At 41.5% G+C, this 14678-nt stretch overlaps 2 non-coding genes across 2 annotated transcripts; one reads left to right on the top strand and one right to left on the bottom strand.

Moving 5' to 3' along the window:
- The first annotated feature begins 2506 nt into the window (after positions 1 to 2506).
- Positions 2507 to 2666, top strand: LOC149222620 (U1 spliceosomal RNA). Its single transcript, XR_016249790.1, has one exon. It is a non-coding gene; the product is annotated as a U1 spliceosomal RNA (small nuclear RNA).
- Positions 2667 to 6071: 3405 nt separating this feature from the next.
- Positions 6072 to 6268, bottom strand: LOC149222619 (U2 spliceosomal RNA). The gene has a single exon (XR_016249830.1). It is a non-coding gene; the product is annotated as a U2 spliceosomal RNA (small nuclear RNA).
- Positions 6269 to 14678: the final 8410 nt, after the last annotated feature.

Genomic DNA, 14678 nt, shown 5'->3' with positions numbered 1-14678 from the left:
CACAACATGCATTACAATCCCTATAAAAACAACAGACGCACCGAAATCTCGCCGTGATCAAATATAAGAAATGAGCAATTCAAGAATGGAGACCTTGTACCAATATATGGCAGTAAAACTAAGGGTAAGATGAGAAAATTGGAAATCACTAGACTTGGAACTTATATTGTCAAAGACATCAGAGCTAATTGCCTCGTCCAAATAGAAACACCCATTCGCATTCTTCGAGCGATGTTAGTCATCTCGCCGCTTCATTCCATTTTGAGCTAAAACCAAATTGTCCCGTAGCGTGCGAAGAATGGCTTCTTTGGTTTGGTGTGAAGCGTGAAGTCAACTTTTTGTAGCTAGGGTTTGCCTGGTAAATAGGAAGCCACTGCTAGGAGTTTTGGGCCATAGGCAGCAACACATGGCGTCATTTAGGTAGCACCGTGATGAGAGGTATTACGCCACAATTCTGTAAGGGGTGGCCATCATTCTCATTGGTGTTGCCCTTTCGCGGCAAAGCATCTCAAACAAGTTTCCACGCACTTATTGACCACCTCTATCTGGCTATCAATTTGGGGATGACGACCCGTGCTCACTTTCAATTGAGTACCCTAAAGTTTAAACGAATCTTGCTTGAAATTGTTGGTGAGTGCGGGATCTCGATTCAATGCAATGGAAAGTGTGATGGCATGCAACTTAAACGTTGGGTCCACGAAAACGTGAGTAACCACAGAAGGTGTAAATGGGTCTGATAGGGTACAAAAGTGAGCACATTTGCAAACGTGGTCGAGGAACACCATGGTGACATATTGGTTGTCTGTTTTCAGAAGGTCCACTGTGAATTCCATGGAAATGTCGGTCCTGATGGTGGTTGATATTGCTAGTGGCGGTGGCACTTCTTCACCATCTCACCCTTGTTCCTTTAACAAGCACCACATGTAGGTACAGAATCCTAGGTGTGTGTTTTCAAGCCTTCCCGCAAGGAAGAGCGCGTAGTCGATTTGTAGGTACGCTGAAAGCCAAAGTGCCCGTGGTGGGAGATGAACACAACTCCTCTAAGACGGGCATTGTTTTAAAGCACAATTTTGAATCAAAAGAATGCACGCTTTATGCTTCAAGGTATCTTGTTGCCGCGTGTAGCCCTAAGGGGGATTGGGATTCTCCTAAAGCACTTGGATGAATTGAACCGCCATGTCAATATCGAGCCATTCTTGACAAGCGTTGATGAGGCAATCAAGTACTGTAAGGATAGGGCAAAGAGAGATCCTTTCTCCTCATATGTCTGCAAATAAAGCAGATGCCTCGTTGCCTTTGTTGCATATGATCTCATAATCATACCGATGCATCTTAGTGACCCATCTGTGTTTCTCCAAGGATGGTAACCTATCGTCGAGAAAATACTTCAAACTATGACGATGATCTCGATTTGGAAGCAACTCCATATAAGATATGGGTGTCAAGTCTCGACTACGCGAAAGATGGCCATCATCTCTTTTCTCATAGGTGGACTTGCCCACGTTTTTGTCAATTGCATCAACATAGCGCCCACACCCCTACCTGATGCACCACATTCCAAGCGCAATTGGGCACTAGTAAAGTGGGTGCATTGCACATGGCTTCCTTTGAAGCTGAAAAGGCCCACTCGACAACATCGTTCCATACAAAAGGCACTTGTTTTTAAAGCCGGAAAGGCCTGTTCGACAACATCATTCCAAAGTTACCGACAATATCTTACACGTAGCCGCAACAATTATTCCGTACGTGGACGCATATCCACAATGGTAAGAACAAGCATCGAGCAAGGTTTGAACCTCAATGAAGGCCATGTTACCTACCCAGTTTCACTAACGGGTATCAACAACGGCGATAATAAGAGGGATGAAATTAACGAATTGAGGGTGCACCATGTTACCTACCCACTTTCAGTAATGGAGATGAACAACAAAAAGAATAATAAGGATGGAATTAACAAATTGAGGGTGAATATCAACATCAAGAGTAATGTAAGGATGAAATTAAGGAATTGTGAGTGAATATCATCATCAACAACAAGAATGATATAAGGAGGCGTGAATATGATCGGCAAGAAGAATAATAGAAGCGTTAACGAATTGTGAGTGAATATGATCAACGACAACAAGAATGATATCAGGATGGAATTAACGAATTGTGAGTGAATATGATCAACAACAACGAGAATGATGTAAGGATGGAATTAACAAATTGGGCGTGAATATGATCAGCGAGAAGAATAATATAAAGATGAAATTAACAAATTGAGCGTGAAGAAAAATATAAAGATGAAATTATCAACAAGAGCAATAAGAATAAGGATGAAATTCTTCGTTCAACACCACCAATAGTAATAAGGATGAAATTAAGCAATTGAGTGTGTGTATTTTTTAATTATGGATTAAGACATTATTGTATGGTGGATATATATATATATCCCACATTCAAAGTGGGGATGCACGGAAGGAAAGGAGGGGGTATAGAGGGGTAAGATGGAAATGTTCAAAACATACTTACCTGGGCGGGGTCAATCGATGATCAAGAAGGTCGATGGCCTAGGAAGACCACTTCCATTGCACTTGGGAGGGGGGTTTACCTAGCATCTCCCATCGAGGAGAGTGCACGTCATAATTTGTGGCAGCGGAGGCTCGCGTTCGCGCGGCCTCCACACAAAAAGTAAAATCAAATCAAGTTAACTGCAACTACGGGAGCTTCTTTAAATCTAACAGTCTGTAATTCCAGTTAAATTAATTAGTATCCGCAGCTCCGCTTTAAATCAAACTATTTGTAAATCCTAGCAGTCTGTAATTCCAGTTGAATTAATTAGCATCCGCAGCTCTGCTTTAAATCAAACTATTTGTAAATCCAGTTGAATAAATTACCGGAATCAAATCAAGTTAACTGCAACTACGGGAGCTTCTTTAAATCTAACAGTCTGTAATTCCAGTTAAATTAATTAGTATCCGCAGCTCTGCTTTAAATCAAACTATTAGTATCGCCGTAGAAGGCTCCTTGTGATCATAGCCTCTTGGAGCCGTTCCTCCATGCTACTATCCCTACATTCTCAAGTTCCTACATTTCTTTGTTCTTGTTCCCGGCCGGGAGGGGGAAATTGACTTGAGAGTGGGGCCCACGGACAACAAAAAACAACCCGGCAGAGGCGTGTGCTCTATTTCATGGATTGTTATCGTTGTACGCAGATAGAGTGAGGACGTTGATCGTCATTGGCGATTCAAGCATAATTATCAACCTTTTGGACCCTAAAAATGCTATGCTCCCTCTTAAAAGAATTGGTTGGAAAGCCAAAGAAAAATGACAATACCCCCGGCAAAGGAAGGAGGCCTAACAAACCGATCAAGATCAAGATTGGGTGTCGCCAAATGACAAGCCCAAGAAGGAGGTGTAGCTCCCACAACTGTGGCTAGGAGTAGCAGCGCTCTGTTTGTTGGCAGCAAATAATAAATTTCTATCTCAAGTAGGAATAAGGAAGGGATGCTTCCCAGGGCCAAACGGGTGTAGCGGATGCCCGGAGGAAGAGGAAGACTGGATCATTTACAAGAAACCTAGATAGGATCCTCCATGATAGCAATCACAAAAACCTGGGTCAAACAGGGAGGAAGACTCAATCTTCTACTAGTGCACTAAAGAAACCTAGATAGGATCATCCATTGTACTTGGATTCGCTCTAGATTTCGTTGTCCAATGATGATTAATTTGATCAAGGGGTTTCCACACCTCTCACATGCAGATGCTCTTCAAGTGCCATGATGGATGGATTCATTTTGCGACAGGGCGGATTGATGGCTTGAATTGCCATCATTAAAGTTCCTTGATCCTCCCACACTATTCCTATATGATGCTCTCTATGCATGATTCTCGATGTGGAGTTGTTGATTTTTGTGTTTTCGTATCCCCCCGGAGGATGCTCCAAATCTGCATATCTTCTTGCACCCGTCCTTCCTGCTCCTTACCTTTTCGAGTTTCAAATTGGCTATGAGGGAAGGCGACAATGGATTCCAACCTCCAATGGTCCATGGAAGATTTTCGATTCCTTAATTGCTCACGGCTGAGTTTTGAGTCCCCTTTCAGGTTTATGCTTCCACATTCAAATAAATTTATGGACGATTCCGTTCCTTCTTGGATGCCACAACGTCGACATAATCCTTGGCAGGTTAGACTATATTCCCTACAGCAACATAGGCTGGTTCTTCCATGCGATTCCTCATTACAAACTCAAAAGCTGCATTGCTAGGGCAACCTCTTGAAGAACCATCAAGATCGAAATCGAATTTCGAATGGAGACTTTCACAACTGGACATATAGTAATTGGATTTCTGGTTTTTACAGCGTGAAATATATGTTATATCTATTTTTTGAGCCAACGTGGTTCAAGTGAAACACGGGCTAACAGAACAGTGGAAGAGCAGAGAACAGTTTGGCAAACGTTTGGCTCAGCAATATTTCATGCATTCCAATGTCACAATTGATTTTTGTTACCTTGAAAGAAGGGGCCCAAGACCAAAGTTGCAAATTCTCATTCCTATTTGCCCATCGGGTTTGGATGATGTTGTTCAAAGTGTCATCTGCCTTTGCCCAAAACGAGTCCAGCAATCCTATATCTGTGGAGAGGAGAAAATGCAGAAACAGGGTAACCACAGATTTTCCTAGTTTTAAAAGGAGCCATTGACAGCTGTTTTGAACAGTGAATGTGAGTGCGACCGAGACTCAGACCTATGGGTAAGTTGCGAGAAAAAAAGGACTTGGTCGTGCTGTGGTTTTAATTGTTATTGTTGTAACAGCAACAGCCATTGGAGGTTGCAAGTGCAAGCATTGTAAATTCCATTACCAGGATAACTAATAAAATAAAAAGGAAAACCCGTTGTGTTTATTTCTTTCTGTTATTATTCCTTGAGCACATGCACATGCTTGAGTTTGTGTCCCACCCAACTTCCCAGTGAACTGAACTGAACTGTGCGTGATGCTCTGTAGGCAGGGGCGGTCTTTGTCCAATCACCCTTGCTGCACCAAATAGAGTCAGAGCACAGAGCATCTAAATCTTTACCAATCAAAGTGAACTTCACATTCTTTTGCCCAAAATGAGTTGAGCAATCCTGTATATATATTTTTGAGCACGCACCCTGCACTCTCCCTAAGAAATCAATCCCTATTCTGCCCTCGTCGCAACATCATCTCATTGACTGTTCTGCCCTCTTCGCAACATCATCTCATTGACAATGAAAAGAAATCCCTGAACTCTCTAGAAACGTACTCACCCACATTGTCACATTTCAAAATTAAATTTTCAACGTTTCCCAGACTGCTGCTCATGTTGTTAGTGACATTGGAATATGCACGACATCCCTTTTGCAAAGTAGGCAAGCCATAGTTGAAATCGCTGCTGATATACATGTATAAACCAATTTCAGATCGGAAAACGCTTCCGTGCAGTGCACAACATTGAGAAAGTGCGTTAAAAGGTTAGGGAGTTGATAAAACTTATCAGTGGTATATATCCACCTTCAAAGCTTTTTACTGCGTTCTGCAAAGAACAACAGTTCGATCATATTGGATTTAGGACGACTGAGCACTATGGAATTGAGATAGCTGGACCATGCGATTGAGCACACTATGGAATTGAAATTGAGATAGATAGCTGGACCATACGCTTGAGCACCATACTATGGAATTGAGATAGATAGGTGGACCATCAAATCCAATGTTGCTGGGTTGACATCAGAACGTGATGGTGAAGTTCGAAAAGCTGCAAACGGGGAAGAAGAACTGGAAAATACCCAAAACGAGCGACAGTTATACACCATAATAATACCTACCACCTGCTGGATGGACTTGGGCGCGGTAAACAACACGATATCTGATCAAGTCAATGCGCGGCTAATCAACCGACCGATTAGAATAGAATATAGAAGACAAAATTCCATTTGATTAGAATAGTATATAGAAGACAAAATTCCATTTCATTCACGGTAAATACAAGTTGTTCAATCCTAACAAACAAACCATTACATTAACATTCAACAATTTATTATTATTTAAATAAATTTGGTCTTGTCTTGGTGGGGTGCGCCAGGCTGGTGCTGTAGTGCAACGCACAAGCGACGCCCGAGAGCCCCAATAGCAAGCTATTGTAAGTGGGCCCTCCCCCTAGAAAAATACATTTAATATCATGTGGTTCTATGAACCACGTATCAGATATTAAACTGATAAGAACAGATACTACACTTGATCTTAGCCAAAAGGCCGAGAAAGGTATGCTTTTCCTCTTCTCTTTCGGTTCTTTTTCTATTGCTCCCCTTCCCCTCTATCCCACTCATCCATGCATGTGGGATAACTCATTTCTATTTCTTCTCATACCCCTTATTACCATTTAAATAGACATGCTCTTTAATATCAAACTTATATTTTCAATATTCTCACTATTTTCACCTCCCTAGATCTATTTTACTTTTCGATTTGAGGGATCAAATGTCTTTTCACCTTAAAAGAGGTTTCCCAGATTTGATGCCAATCTCTTTTCACCCTAAAAGAGGTTTGCCAGATTTGATGCCTTACCGCGAATTCAGATGGATGTTATAATTAAAATTATCTAGAAAGTACAAATATGAACTTTATTGCTTTTTATATATAAATAAAAGTAACTAAATATCATAATATTATCTACAATTAAAAATATGAAACTTCATATATATATAATATCAAAATAATTAATTATATGGGAAACAATCACTAAAGATTTTTATTTTTATTTTTTCCCTTTCCATGTTATCTTAAACTTGTGGTGGATGTTATCGTAACATAATAATAATTTATATATTAATATAAAGGAAGAAATTACACTATTTAAAAATCCTTCAATGTGATGTTTAATGCCATTGGACATAATCAATGGAGATCATTGCTCACCCATTCCTTGAAGTCAAATTCACCGGGATGTGTCTTAACTTAGTCAAATTTAATCAACAACCTATTGTTATGTTGGCCTTTCCATATTTAATCACCCACCGCGTTAACGTATTGATCATGTTGTAATTGTTGATTATGATACAATATAGCGTGTTTAGTTGTCTTTGAGAAAGCATAATGAGTTTACTACCAAGTTAACATAAAACAAATTTATTAATGGTTTTGAAAGATTAATCCACTGAGACATTTATATTAACTACTTGTGGAGAGTATATCATGATTTGATTTTGGCTTTTCACGAAAGGTATATCAAGATCTAATTTTGCTGTGATGAATATATATATATTTAATTCACCGTTACAAACTAAACTAATACTCACATAATCTAAATTAGCAGACGAATTAAAGCTATACACTTATTAAGTCAGTTCTTGGGTTATAACACTTAATCTATTCGGTGCTTCACTCACACAAAACACTCGTCAAAGTTTAAGCTCTCTCGCACAGAAGCCTAGTCAAAGTTTAAGTTCGTGTGCAATGTACAACGCTTTCAAAACTCTGCTCGTGAGTAATTTTCACATCTGCGTTGTTTCAAAAATGTGTTGCTAACCACTTTTACGAAACCCTAAGGAAGCAAGCTTTCGGTTCAAAGAGCCCTACAAAATCCCATTGTGATTGGTTTACCTGAGAGAGATAGAGATGAATTGCAGGTTAAGAAGCTGCTCGATGCCCCATACAGGGGCGGAAATGCGATCCTGTGAAATAGCGTTCGACGCCCATGGGCAACCGCATCTCTATTGTGGATCTCTAGAAGTTGGAGACTGCGACGCTCCCCTACGAGAACACCAAGAATGCGATGTAGATCGTTGTCCCCCAATAGGACCCTCCTGCTCTCCATTGATGATGAGGGCCAATGTCTCCTCATCAACCTCCACCGTCGCGTCCTCCTGTGGCTGGATTTCCTTCAAGAACGGCGTCTCGCCTATCAAATTTAGCTGCGACTTGGCCGCGACCGGAGGAGGGTTGACCGGGAGGAGAGCTCGGGGAGGATTCAATCTATATCTTCCTCCACTATCGACGTTCTATTCCATTCATATTAATATGTTAAATTAGCGAGAAGTTATGGCATCGGGGTAAAATAGAGTTTGGCCCTAAAACAAATCACAATGACCTACCACCTGTAATCAACAACTTGACCGCTCATATTCCTTTCACATATGGCAAAGTGTCAGGACCCCGAGCTGGCACCAAGACCAATGGGCGCCCCTGATGGGTCGTGCTCACTTGATGGCGAAAAATCGACTTCGAGGTACGATGAGAGTGCCCAAGTGCGACGAACGCTCCCGCATGGAGGAGAGGCGCCCAGGTCGACACAAGGGGCAGCGTGCACGAGTTGAGGGGCGCAAGCCCTAGGCGCGCACGCACGAAGGCGGGGCACCGAGAGAGATGTAGCGGGCACGCCAGCCCACACGACGTGGTATATCGAAGGGCACATGAAGAAGAGTGCCCACCCACAGCAGAGAGCGTGCAAGGGAGAACGCGCACATCACAACGTAGCGACAACCTAATTCGATGGACCCGTACCCACGAGCGCGCCCGCACACAAGGTGTGGCGCCGGGGCACCGCGACGGTGCAAGGCGTAGCGGAAGTGCGACCGAGACATAGCGAGCAGGTGCGTGACAGGCGAGCGAGCAGGCAGCGCAATGTGGAGTGTGCGACACGGAAGTGACCAGAGGTGGTAGCGTGGGCAGCACGGTAGGCGAAGCTCCTAGGGTGGGGTGCGTCAGCACACCCACGAGCAGGTCGGCCCAGGGGCGCGCCCGCACAAGATGAAGGGTTGACTCAAGAAGAGAAGGGGCATCGACCCACGTAAAATCAAACGACTAGAGCATCTATAAGATGAGGAGCTCGACACTTGGAGGAGGTAGCAAGAAAGTTCGCACAAGATAAGTAATATCACAAAAGCTAATCGCAGAAAGGACAAAGTCAGCGATATCGCAGAAATGTAAGGGGTCTAATATCGCAAAACCGCGGGGCTTACATCGCAGAATTTGAAAACGTAGCTAAGGCACGCCGCAGAAGGAGGAGAGCTCGCCCAAGCGAGCTCGTTTCTGGGCAGGGCCGAGGGTTAGTTTTCTGGGCTGTTTTGGGACTCCAGTTTTGGGGTTTCTGTTGGGAAAGGTGCACACCCTGGTTGCGAAACTTGGCACTTTTCACTAGCGAGTTGGGTTGGGCCAACCACTGCCACTCTTTGTACTTGGGCAGCGCGTGAGTTTGGACATGGCTGGCCCCTTTCTATCTCCACTGTAAATATTATTTCAAGTTTAAGAGTAAAGGGGAGAAGTGTTTTGGGAGTTGCCCCCTCCTATCGCAAATCCTTGTGTTCATATTGTTCTTTACGATATCGCAGACTGTTAATGAGTGTTATTCCGCTGCTTGTACTGAAGTTAGAGTATCACATAATTGTTGAATGAAATAATTGAATATAATAACACCTGAATGAAAAATTGGCTAATTGTTGAAGCGAATGAGAAGTTAGGTGCAGTGTGGGTTAGAGTAGTTGTACAACTGCGACGAAATATCACCGGTGGCGCACGTCGCCCGCAGTGATCATAAGGCATCACAGCGTGGGGCCGTGACAAAAAGGAATCCATCTCCAAATGACTTGGTGCATCCAAATGCCCGTGGACTCAAGGAAAACGCGCCAAAGGGGAAGATAAAATCGGTGGACTATGAGAGGTAAAAGACCCCTTCAATCTCTATCACTCACATGGAACTCTCAAAGAACAATGTTCGAGCTCGAGACTAAGATTCTGACAATATGCTTTTACGGGTGAAATGTAAGTGCACACTCAGTGACATGGAAAATATCAGATTAACCTTCAAAAGACAACGCATTTTAAGGGATACAACACATTGACAACAAAAAACGATGAAGTAAACAATGAACATGGTAATTCAAAGTTCCTCCTAGTAGGATTTGTATCCAACATAGTCAATAAACATCTCCTTCATCGCACATGAACATCATCACCATCCAACTATTTGCTACAAGCATACGTGAAGAAGACAGAGGAAAAAAATGCTCCCATTTCCCCGAACAATTTAATAAAGAAGAGTTATTGATCACTGCAAAAGCGTTGGATTAGGTGTCTGCCTTGTTGTAAGAGCCTTTAAAAGGAACATCTCTTTTTATTATTGTAAAAACATTTGCAAAATAAATTATCTTGGTTGGAGTTGAACCCGTGTCTCTCAGATGAGAGATGAGTATCCCAGTCAACTAAAATACAAAAAAGAAAACATTGAAATATAACTGGAAGTAATTCCAAAGACGATTTAGTTTTAGATTCAAAAAATTTGGGAACTTTTTAATTTGTTTGCATCGATAGTTTAATAAATTAGTCGCTTGAATTTGTTCAAGGCAATGCAACCCAAATATCGAGCTTGTGTTTTTCATTGAAAAGCAAAAGGTGTATATTGGCAAATATCCAAACCCATCCTTTTATCTACCCTCAACTTTCTGGTGATGCATGATATCCATTCTACATATTGTATTATTCCTGTGATCCGCATCGATAATTCCAGAGTATCTTCTATTTTCTCCACCCTCCCCTCATTGGGTGCTAGTCACGCTGATAGGGATTTCGCTGGTCATTTGGGGGTGGACGACACTTATATCCGGGAAGGGTATTGCTCTCCTTCAGTGTATGCACCCACTTTGATGCTTCAATTTGGTTCCATTAGTGGACATCAGCCGCCTACTAATTCGATGGGGCGTGATATTGAACTTTTGAAATTAAACCCGGCACTTGATTTGGAGCCTCTTGCCATCCACTCAAAAGTGTCGCCATCAGATGGGGTGACTGTGATCCCCCACTCTCGACTAAATTTTACTATTATAAAGAAGCGACGGGTGAAGCATAAAGTAGATGGTATTTGGGGGTTGCTCCTACAGGTGTCTCTTTAAATTTTTGGAGGGGTCAAATCCTACCTTCCCATCTTCTCGTGTGAATTCACCCACTCAGGATCTTAGAGATCTCAAGCTCGTCAGTAAACTTTCGATATGAAAATCTTGTGACTGAATATTCGGGGTCTGGGAAGCTCCGTTAAACGACAATGCCTGGAATATTTTATTAAATTCCATCATCCTTTTATCATTATTTTGCAGGAGACCATGATGCCTGGCCTTTACTCTTAAAAAATTGTCATGGTTGGAGGGTTTATGCTACAGATGCTTCGGGACAATCTGGGGGTTTGGATGTGTTATGGGATCCTTGGGTTGTTAACTTCTTGGCCTATAAATATTTTGCAGGTATTTTACTATCTGGGTTTGCCAGGGATGCTAAGCTCCGGTTTCATATATTGAATATATTATGGGGCCAGAATTACTTCTTTTAGCTGAGGAGTTGAGAACAACTTGCGTCATATCTTGTGAGCTAAACTCTACATTCATCATGTTGACTGCAAAGGTCTCGGGCCCGATTTCTTTCAAGGACTCTCGACCCATAGCCTTGTGCAACATTGTGTATAAAATTATCTCTAAGATCATTGCTAACCGATTGAAAGTTACCCTATAGAAACATATTGCGTCGGAACAATTTAGGTTTCTTAAAAATCATCAAATCTAGGATGCCATGGCCATTGCCCGGGAATGTTTACATTGTATCAAAATGAAGAAAAATGATGCTTTATTATTGAAACTGGACCTTCACAAGGCATATGATTGTGTTGATCGAGAGTTTCTGCGTTCGGTGCTTCATAAGAGTGGCCTCTCTAGATTGGTGATTGAGTGGATTATGGCTTGTATAACTACTGCAAATTTTGGTGTCTTAACCAATGGGGTGCCTTCATGCTTTCTGAAGGCATCTTAGGGCTCACTCTCTCCACTGTTACTTTTACTTGTCATTGAAGGCATGGGTAGAATGATTTCGGTGGCACATTCCCGTGGGTCATTCTCGCGTATGGGGATTACGAGGAACATTTTTATTACCCATCTCATTTTTGTGGATGATGTCCTCATATTTGGGAATATTTCTGTTATGGAATGACATGTATTGCAAAAGATTATATGCACTTTTGGTGGTGCCACGAGTCTATACATGAGAAAAGCTAAATCTCAGTTGATTTCTTCGTCTCAGGCGGAGGCCAATGTTTTGGAGACAACGAGATTATTTGATGCTGAGAAGGTTTCATTGTGCGAAGGGTTTAAGTATCTTAGTTTCTCCCTTCCACCTAATAATTATGGCATTAAAGATTGGGTTTGGCTAACCAGAAAATTTGAGCATAGGTTGTTATCATGGTCACACGAGTGGCTTACAATTGGCGGAAGGTTGATTATGGTGTAAGCGGTTTTGCAGAGTATTGCAGTATACTGGTTGCATCTATATCTGATGCCCAAATACATCATTGAGAGGATTAAATCCATTATGTCTAAGTTCATTTGGGCTTGTACTAAAGATGGTTACAAAATTCAACTTGTTTGACTGGAGGATATCATCTCAAGTAAGGAGGATGGGGGTTGGGGAATCATGGATATTGGAAAATCCAGTTGGGTTTTATCAATGAAGAGTTTGTGGCGTTCTTTAAATCGTGTTGGTATTTGGAAATGAATCATTAACGATAAGTATCTGAAAAACCAGTCTTTGGTAACTTGGATTAAGGATGGGGCTGATGTCCCAGGTGCTATCTCATATACTTGGCGGCACAAGATTAAAATTAAACATTGGCTCTTGGGGAACTTAAAATGGAATATTAGGTCTATTTTCGGGGTGGATACCGGTCTAGATCCCACCTATGGTTTTGTTGGTGAGCATAAATTACCTTTCCCACTCATTCAACATCTTCACAATCTCGGTATTTATTACATTAACCAATTGCAGGTCCCAACCAGCCCTTTTATATTGCATCCTATGTGGCCTGGTTTGTGGGACCTTGGCTTATTTGGTACACTGGCTATGGCTTGGGACATATATGTGTACAATCTTAATACAAATGAGATATTTTTAAGTGATCGTGAGGATATTTATTCGTGGCATGGAAATACATTACCGGGACAAGTATTATTTGAGGAAGCATATTTGCACATCACATCGACGTCTCCTTTTTCTATGTCTAAAAGATGTTTCAAAAAGGCATGGAGTTGGAACATTCCATTAAAGCTCAAATGATTTGGCTGGTTAGCTTGGCATAACAAGATATTCACTTGGGACAATCTTTGTCGGCCGGGGGGGGTGGATTCTGTGGTCCTGTCAGATGTACCTTGCGCAAATCGGACGTGGAAGATGTGGCACATTTTTTTTAAATGTCCATTCGTGGTGCCTATCTGGTTTGATGTGACGCATAGTTAAACATTTTCGCTGATTTGAACTCATCTACGTTGGAATTATGCTTGTAGGAATGGATGTCTGAATGCAAAGGATATCGTTCCTTGCATCTATTTATCATCTGGGGTATTTGGAGATGCCGAAATTCATGAGTTTTTTAAGTGCAAGTTCAGAATATCAATAGTATCTGTTATTTATCTTTTTTGCTTATTTCAGAGAATTTGGGCCTGTTCTTGACAAGGCCTCTTTGAGACATATATGACTCAGGAATATCGGTGGTTGTTGTCTGGGTGGGTTTTTTGGTGGAGCTGCCAAGAATAACAAATGTGGTTGTGGCACACACATCATTATTAGTCCTCGTATGGATTATCATTTTTGTTGGCATGGGGGTGGAGTTTCCAACACGTGCGTAGATTATTGCATTATGGGGATTGTTATACTCTGCTAAGTGGCTATCCAAAGAGACTTTGGAGGTATTTGGAGATTCTAAGGTGATTATTTAGTGGGTAGCAAAGCAATCTTCTTTCAATCCTCCATTAATGACAAGCTGGTTACAAAGAATTCGGAGGTACTTTTTAAAGGGGGTGAACTTCTCTCATATACACAGGGAGCAAAATAGAATTGTGGATGCAAAATTTAAGGAGGGGCATCCCCAATTGCCCGAGGAGATCTTATACTCGGCCTTCATAGACAACACATTTCAGGGTTCGGGAAAGATCTACTTCACATAAGCTAATATTTTTCATGATGTCGATATGTTTGTTTTTCTTTAGAGTTGTTTTTTATGGCTTTCTATTGTTATGTTGTACGAGTGACAAAATTTGAGCAAATGTGTTTTTTCAAACATAGCTAGTTTAGATCTATGACTGGGATATATTTTTGCGGATTAGGATGTATGCTGGAAATGGTGGACTTTTGACACATGCTACATGTAAACAACCTCATCTTAATATAAAGTTGTTAGTTTTTTCTTTGTTGAATAAAAAAGTATACAAAGGCATCCTAATTGGTTGTGCCAGGTGCAATGATGGTTTAGAATATGACATGGCTAGCATGAAGATCACACCAACAAACCAAAAGCAAATTTGAATATCATCGAGAACAAAACACACTATAGGAAGTTCCTAGGGTGTCATTATGATGCCACTTTATTTATGGATGAACTTCCCCAACAAAATGTTGAACTTTCATTCTCAAACGATTCCCAAGAATCCCTTGATTTGTTGAAGAAAAATTTAGTCGAGGCTCTTACTCTAAGAATTCATGATTGAAACAAGTCGTTTAGTGCGCAAGTTGATGCCACAAATAGTGTTGTTTGTGCCATCCTACCTCAAACCGAGGAGGGAAATATTGGCATCCACATCGTTATGTCAATAAAAAAATGAATAAGGCAGAAAGGAACTATTTGACGATACAGAGAGGTGGCCTTGGAACAT

This window comes from Pinus tabuliformis, chromosome Q (assembly GCF_031772625.1).
Source record: "Pinus tabuliformis cultivar Carrire ecotype Pingquan chromosome Q, CPIR1, whole genome shotgun sequence".
NCBI lineage: Eukaryota > Viridiplantae > Streptophyta > Pinopsida > Pinales > Pinaceae > Pinus > Pinus tabuliformis.
Note: the sequence above shows the minus strand (reverse complement) of the source record. Positions and strands in the feature narration are given on the sequence as shown.